Source organism: Alligator sinensis, unplaced genomic scaffold (genome assembly GCF_000455745.1).
Source record: "Alligator sinensis unplaced genomic scaffold, ASM45574v1 scaffold475_1, whole genome shotgun sequence".
In the NCBI taxonomy this organism is placed as follows: domain Eukaryota; kingdom Metazoa; phylum Chordata; order Crocodylia; family Alligatoridae; genus Alligator; species Alligator sinensis.
Genome location: NW_005842803.1, coordinates 158195 through 166569, shown reverse-complemented (window position 1 = coordinate 166569; position 8375 = coordinate 158195).

Below are 8375 nucleotides of genomic sequence, written 5' to 3'. Positions count from 1 at the left end.
ACTCTGGTCATGTCATTGAATATGTTGGCAAGCAAATAAACATTGTATTATATTTATGGGTGCAACTGACCCATATTATGTGACGCCCCTTAGAAAGTTCTTTTCTAGGGAACGGGGAGAATTTTTTTTTCCCACAGCTTTATGAAGCAATGCACAGAAGAATTGTGTTATCTTAAAAAGCTGTGGGAAATCATATTCACATCTCCACAGATATAAAAACTACTTGTCAAAAGTTTGATTGCATGTCTGTCACAGTGCCACTGGAAATATCTTCCTGTCTGCTTGTTCTGAACCGTTCAGTTTGAATAGTAGGTATTATTAAGATACATGTAACACTTAAAATATACTTTCCTTATAAAATTATTTTATATGGGTATCAATTTGCAGCACCATTTTCTCTAATGTCTGGGCTTATCGGATCACAGAAGATAAACAAGGGAGACATTGAAATAACAGAATGATACAGACTGAAAAGAGAAAAACAAAAAAAAAACAAAGAAGAAAGAATAGATTATTAGTAACAAAAATGGCACAGAAAATAAGAGGTGAAAAAGAAATGCTTGGGAAGTCAATTTTAAAAATAGTGTTGTCAAAACACAGGGACTATGTCCATGTTACATCTATGTTTCATTCCTGCATGCTTTTTATTCATTACACTATATATTGATCTAAAGACTAAAGCCAAAAATCCACCAATCATGCTGAATTATGCTTAGCCCAGAGAAAGGCAGTAAAAGTGGCTTGTTTCTGAAATTCTGTCATCCTAGAGGCAGTTAGGAAATTGTTACACTCCACCTCTGCCAAGTGAAAAAAACCACACTGCTGCTTGAAAACATGCCAGTGAGCAATGACCCCATATGACACACAGGGCGGTTTGATTTGCAATTCCACATACCCAGTATGAGTAATATTTCATTTGTCCAAGCCCAGTATGAGAGAAAGAGGAAAGGTGTTTCACAGATTTGGCTCTTCTAGCTCCTTCTAGGCTGAAGAGTCCCCGGTGTTTAATTCTGAATTAAAAAAAATTTTTTTTTGCTTCACTTTCACTTTTTAAAATCTGAACATTAGGGATTTTTTTTTTAAAATCAGAAAACCAGGATCCCTATAATGAACCCTTCTGACATGGGCCATAATACTGACCCTACATAATTCATATGACCTTTGTGTTCTTTACACTGTATTGCTCTCTAGATAGCCCTTTTGGTCACTGTTGTATCTGTGAGAAAAGTTAACAAATTCCATGTTCTCAAGGATTCCCCTTGTTACGCAGCTTTCCCAGAAAGTGCCATTAAGACCTGTTTCTAGGTGTACTTCCAAATTTGCATCATGTTTTTCACCTGAATCAGTGTATCAGCTTATTACTTTCTACCCATCCCCCTGCCACATTCCCTTCCCTTTCCCAGAAGGAAAAAAAAGCAAAAAAACAAAGACATCCACACCTTAAACTTTTGAAAAGCCTCCTGATACGTTCATAATGAAGCAAAACTTTTCATACAATTTCCTCCATGTTTTTGTTGCAGCCACCTTACTTCTTAATGTCAAAGCATCTCCTAAGTGCAGCTCAGCCTAGCTACCTCACTGGGAAGAGCCCAATGCCATCCCTGGTCCCAGGCTGCAATGGGAGTACACTCCATGCCCTCCCAACATGTGCACAATAGCAGGAGCTGACAACCCCTCCATGCAGCCCCCTAAGAGCTGCAGCTCCATCCCGTTTCCTGACCTTCCCTGCCCCCACTGGACAGCACCTGCCTCTGCCCCACTGCTGGGGCCTCAATCTGGCCCCCTCATGCCACTTCCCTCCCCCCACTCCTTCCCTCACAACAGACTTACCAACCAGATGCCGCTTTCCACAGTGAGGGGCTGCACATTGGAATTGGATTGGTATTGGCTAATATGGCTTGTTAAAAATTGGCCATTGGTATCAGCCCCCAAAATCTCTACCAGTGCACCCCTACGTGAAATCCAGTGTCCTTACTCTGCTGCTCTTCTTCTTTATTCCCCTTAGGATCTTAACTCAGTCATCTCATGCTCACTGTTTCATAGTTGATAAGATCAGAAGAGACCTGAGCAAATCATCAAGGCTGACACCCTGTCACGGGCAGAAAAGAATGCTGGGATCAAATGACCCCTGCTATGTGATTATCTAGTCTCCTTTTGAAGACCCCCAAGATAGGAGCAAGCACCACTTCCCTTGGAAGTTGGTTCCAGATCCTAGCCACCCTGGCTGTGAAGTAGTGCCTCTTGATGTCTAGCCTGAACCTACTCTCAATCATCTTGTGGTCATTATTCCTAGTTACTCCAGGTAGTTCTTGGGGGAACAGGGCCTCTCCCATTCTCCGCTGGTCCGCACTGGTAAGTTTATAGACGGCCACCAGATCCCCTCTCAGCCTTCTCTTGTGGAGGCTGAACAGGTTTAGGTCCCATAGCCTCTCCTCGTAGGGCCTGCCCTGCTGCCTCCGACCATATGAGTGGCCCTCCTCTGGACCCTCTCAATGCTGTCCACATCCCTCCTGAAGCGCGGCACCCAGAACTGGTTTACTCCAGTTACTCCAACTGTGGCATAGAGGGGGAGGATCACCTCATTGGAACTCCCCATGATGCATCTGTGGATGCATGACAAGGTGCGGTTAGCCTTACTGACCACATCCTCACATTGGTGGCCTGTGCTCATCTGGGAATGAATAATGACTCCAAGATCCCTTTCTGCCTCTGTGCTGATAAGAAGGGAGTTCCCAAGCCTGTAGGTATGCTGCTAGTTTTTTCTCTCTAGATGCAGTACCTTGCACTTGTCATTATTGAATCCCATCCTATTCTCATCTGCCCACCCCTGTCCAGATCTATTTGTAGCCTGTCCCTCCCTTCTAGCATGCCCAACTCTCCCCACATCTTAGTGTCATCTGTGAATTTGAACAAGATGCTTTTCACCCCATCATCCAAGTTGCTGATAAAGATGTCGAACAGTATGGGCCCGAGGACTGAGTCCTGGGGGACTCTACTGCCCACATCCCTCCAGGTGGAAAATGATCCATCCACCACTCCTCTCTGGGTGCAGCCCTCTAGCCAATTTGCAACCCATCTGACTGTGTAGGCATCAATGTTACTGTCACCCAAGTTAACTTCCACCTTTTCATTCTCAAGTAATTTATCCCTGTTGTGAGAAGTATGTCAAAAAGAAAACCTCCATCCACCAAGTTGACCTCTATCATCTGTATCAAAGAGTTATTCTCACAGAGTCCAAGAACTTACTGGACTTTTGAACTCTGCTGGGTTAAGTTCCCAGAAGTTTCCTGATGATTAAAGTCCCAATGAAAAACAAATCCTGCATCTTGAAAGCTTCCATTAGACATTTCAAGAAGGCTTCATTCACCTCTTCCTCCTGCTTGGTGTCCTATAGCAGATGGCTACCAAGACATCCCCAAGCTGGTTTTCCCCTCTGTCATTTACCCAGAGACTTTTAACAGAACTACCTTCTATTTCATACTTCACCTCTGAACATGTATGCATCACACACACACACGGGCATGCACGCACAGCAGGCATACACGCACAGGCACCTACTCCTTCCCCCTGCATCTAACCTTCCTGAACAAGCTACACCCATCCAGTACTCTGGTCATATGTACTATCCCACCATATATCTGTGTAATCCCAAAGATATCATAGTTCTTTTAGTAGGACCTCCAATTCTTCCTGTTTGTTACTCATACTTTTCACATTCATTTATAAACATTTCCGATATCAAATTGATTGTCCTATATTCTAATAACATTGCCAAATCTTCCATTATTCTCTACCTTACTCTTTTTTTTATCCAGGTTCCCAGGCTGTTTAATTACCTCTGACTTTTTCTTTTAGTTCCCTGGAGAACCTGGATTAAAAGCCTCTTCACTATGTTAGAAAGCCTATACACAAAGATGCTTTTCCTTCTCTTTGTCTGATGGACCCTATTCTGTTGTACTGCCTTCATGGTATACATGTTCCCTTTGAACAGGATTTTCATAGATTTGTACCTGAAGAATTTTGCTTCTCTGAACTTAATTATTAATGCAATTTCTAGTATTACACTTGTACTAAAAACTTTAAATTAATGCAGAGTGATTTCAATGTGAATTAGTTTTTTAAAAGTTGATGACTTCATCAACCAATTAATTCTTCATTTTATTAGTCATGAAATTTTAGGGGTCTGAAATCATTCCCATCACACATTTACCAGGCATTTCAGCTCAATAGTAAGTGTTGGCAATTCTTTTTAAATATTATTAATCCAAACATTAGAATGTTTGTGTATTGAAAAGCCTACATTTTTAATTATTTTAAGATGACACTAATTTCATACCTAAATCCTACAATCTCAGGGACAGAGATCTGATGCCTCCTAAGTCTGTCAAATTCACCACAGTTTTGTTATTCTTCTAGTTTACTCTGCAGTTAGAAGAGCATTTTAGGCATGCTATTCCTAATCACGTGTTAGTACTGGTCAGAATAAATACTTTACAATACCATGATTCTTGCCTCTTTTCAGATAGCCTACCAAAAGCTTTGCAGCTTCTCTTCCAGCCATCTTACGCCTCAGAAGTTAACATTCTGGGCTCCACATCACTGTATTCTTGTACACAAAGCTTTCCTAATCTTCCAGCCCTTCAGTAAAATGAAGACCTATTTTAGATTCTCAGTTCTCTTATCTGGACAATCCTTAGAGATCTAGCAGTCTCTCTTGTGACTTCTATTGCACCTTACTCTTCATGAATATTATGTTCTTTCAGACTCACTATTCCCCAGTTTCATGAAGTGCACTTGTTTTCCATACTACTGAGTGCCTCTAAATGTGCATTAACACACTTCAATTATTGCACATTAAATCTAGTACCTCCATTGTGAGGTACAAGGAAAATGTGAATGAGTTTGTCTTAAAATGCAAGAACTAAATAATACAGTTTAAGTGATGTTTAATGCACATTAGCCTATCTTAATTTACATTAACTAAATAGCACATTTTTTCAGTCATGCTTTAATGCACTTTAAAATGGGCTAATGCTCATTAAATCACATGTGTAGACATGAATAGAGCTCCTTCTACTGTCATTCAGGCACAGGAAGATGTATGAGAGACCCAGGCCCACCCGACTTCACTAGATCCAGGTCCCTAGATAGCCTCAAAGTTGTATCCTATGGGTTACTTTCCTTAGAGATTAGCTTTAATAACCACCTGGACCACTTCTTTACATTTCTGGCTTCTGCAACACAGTCAGTACTCATTAGAGGTCTCTGCAGGTCCCATATACCAATCTCTACACCTTCTCCCACCCTTCCTCTTTAATAATCTTAGACTAACTGATTATTTCCTAGCCTGTTACAGAGCTCTGAAGGTGGGCAGAGCCAAAAGAAGCCAACTTTCTTGCTGTAGCAGGGCTGAGTCCCAGGGGCAACCATGATGCTCCCTGGTGGCCTCGGGTCTCCTGCCTTTATTCTGCCCTTAAATTTTAATCCTGGTCTTTCTGACCCATCCACAACTTCCAGGATACAATCACCTAATGGCTATTCATAGCCACCAACCTCCCCTACAGTCATGCCCATGCCTTGCAAGTGTTACTGCTTCATCATTTCAGTGGGTATTCAGTCCTGTATGAAGCTATTCTAGGCCTTAAGTTCCCTTGTTGGGGCCTTAGTGCTTTAGGGCTCCAAAACTTTTCTCACTGGCTTCTTTTTGCTTAGGCCTATTGGGATGGACAACAGCTGGAGCCATTCTGGGACCCAGCTACTGTCACATCCTTATTAGTTTGGGCCACCAGCCCTGTTCTCAGCCCCCTAGGAATTAGGTCTCACCTGCTCAAGGACTCAGGTCTTGTCCTCCTTGTCCACTCAAGCCTCTAGGGCTTAGGCCTTGCCCCTCTATCAATGTGAACTCCTGACCCTGTATCCACTGCTTTCCAACTTCCCACCCTTCATGGGGCCTTGGTCCCACTGGCCCTGATCCTGGTTTTCACCCCTCTAGGGTCATTGCTTCCTATAGCTTAGACTCCAACCCCTTCTTGTTTGGTTCCTGTCAATACCCCAGAGCCTGGTCTCTGGCAGGACTCAAAGCAAACACATTCCCCCAGACTCCAGGCACCACTGGGTTCTCCAACCTCTCCTGATAGTCCCACCCAAACCACCAGTATAAATATTCAAAAGGCAAGCCCTTAGCTATAACTGAAACCAAATGCATATTGGTTGCATAATAGCGTTTACCTCTTTTGCAGGCCTCCTACCCCTTACTTATAGCTTGCTTAGCATTTAGGATCCCCCAGGTAGTCTTTCAGCCACAGTCTATGGAATGGAGCTCCTTTCCTGGCAGCCTGCAAGACCAACTACCTCATAGGTTCAAGTCCTGAGCTTATATGCTGCCTAAGCCCAGACCCTGAGGGTCATGAGACGTCCCCCAGTGACCAAAGGTGTCCTCTTTTAGACTGGCTGACTTCTAGCACACCTTACCGTTACTGAGATAGGAGCTATAACCCTGCTCTCTGGTATTACTGCAGGACAACTAGTTCTTCAGCAGTATTTCTGCTGTCCCAAGCAGTCTCTGTTCTATTGTACTATTCCAGAACAGTGAACTCCACAGTAAGCACTCCCAGCTTAAAATACCTAGGCTGCCTGTTCTTCTATTACACTTAACAGACATATTATCCCACCTCAAGCTCTCTGTACTGTTGGTGTTTCCTTAAAGTAATGGGGAGCCTCTGGCTCCCTGCTACACTACCCTTTAATACGACTTATGCCCCTTGCTGTCATATTCTAGTGTTACGTTGTGGATCTATCCTATCATGATTTTCTGGGAGGCTGTTGCTAACATTCTTCCAAATCTTTTATTAGATAAAGAGAGAAACTCAGAATTATTTTGCATCATTTAATTTTTGTGAGTATTACTGGAAAGGGAAAGAACTGCTGTCTCCTTTCAAACATTAATTTTACCAAATTAAATGTCATTATTTTAAGAAAGCATCATCAAAGTGATCACATCTGTGTGATTCACTGACATTTCCTTTCTAAGTGGTTTTTGCTTTGGATAGATATGTGACTCAACTGCATAATTCCCCTTGATTTGACTAAGAAACTGTGCTCACTTATTTGCTAATTTGTTAAACATTATTTAGCAGCAATGCTTCTGAACTATAAAGTATATTTTTCTTTTGTTTTGTTTGCTTTGTAATTTTTTTTATTTTAATTGAAATTTGCCATTGATGGCTATTCTCTAAGTTTCCATTATGTCATAGATTACACCTTGCTAATCATTTAAAGCTTTGAATTATACTTACTCAAGTGGTCTTCTATTTTGCATAATTGCTTTTTGGGAAGCTTCAGGATGAATGTTATCTATCTTAAATTATATTTGAATAAAATAATCTGTCCAAAATGTCTGTGTCAGATTTAGAGGTTTTATGACAATCACTCCACAGCAGCAAGAAATGAATTATTTTTAACTCAGCACTTTCCTTTAGTAAATTTTTATATAAAATATATTTGAAACATATACAGGGTAACTGAAGTTTAACACATCTGGACTTTAGTAACTGTGGAAATGCCTTTTTAATGTTTGTAAGTCAGCAATTATATTATCAGGGGTCTTTATTTTGTGGTTTACTCAAAACCCCCAGAAGAAAACACACAAACAAAAACAGCCTTCAAGTGCTGACATTCAACTGAATCAAATAGAAGGCATATGTTTTGACATAATTTATAAATGAACACAGTTCATATATCCTAAAATCTGATACATAGGATATGAATTCCATCTCATATGGATATATAAGAAATTTACTAGTCTGGGCTCAATTATCTGAATGTTATTTTATATTCTATACAGCATAATTGCACTAAAATTCCCTCAGGGTTGGTTGGGAAGTGACAAATCAAAAGTGACAAAATTAGAGCTTCCTGTGCAATTTTTATTCTGTTTTTTTTTTCCTTATGTATGCATTACATTCATATTTTTGGCCTAATCACATTATATTTTCCTATGGGACACCTCCTTTATTCAGTTCAGTGAAGAAGACATCTGTTGAATATTTCTATCAATTTAAAAGATTTGGGATGTCTTTTACCTTACCTCATCCCACCCTTATACTACTCAGAGGGAAAAATATATATATATAAATGTTTCATTTTGTACAATAATATACTCTGGGTATCACAAAGTAATTACCGAGTTCTTCTCTAAACACACCTGCAGTGTTAAAAAAATAACATCATCTCTATTTTACAGAATTGAGGACCAGAAAGCTTGTACAACTTGTCTAATAATCAGGGATCCTGGTTTTTTCTGATAAAAAAAAAAAATCCCCAAATTTTTGGATTTAAAAAAGTAACCTAAAACACCTCTCTCTCTCTCTCTCAGT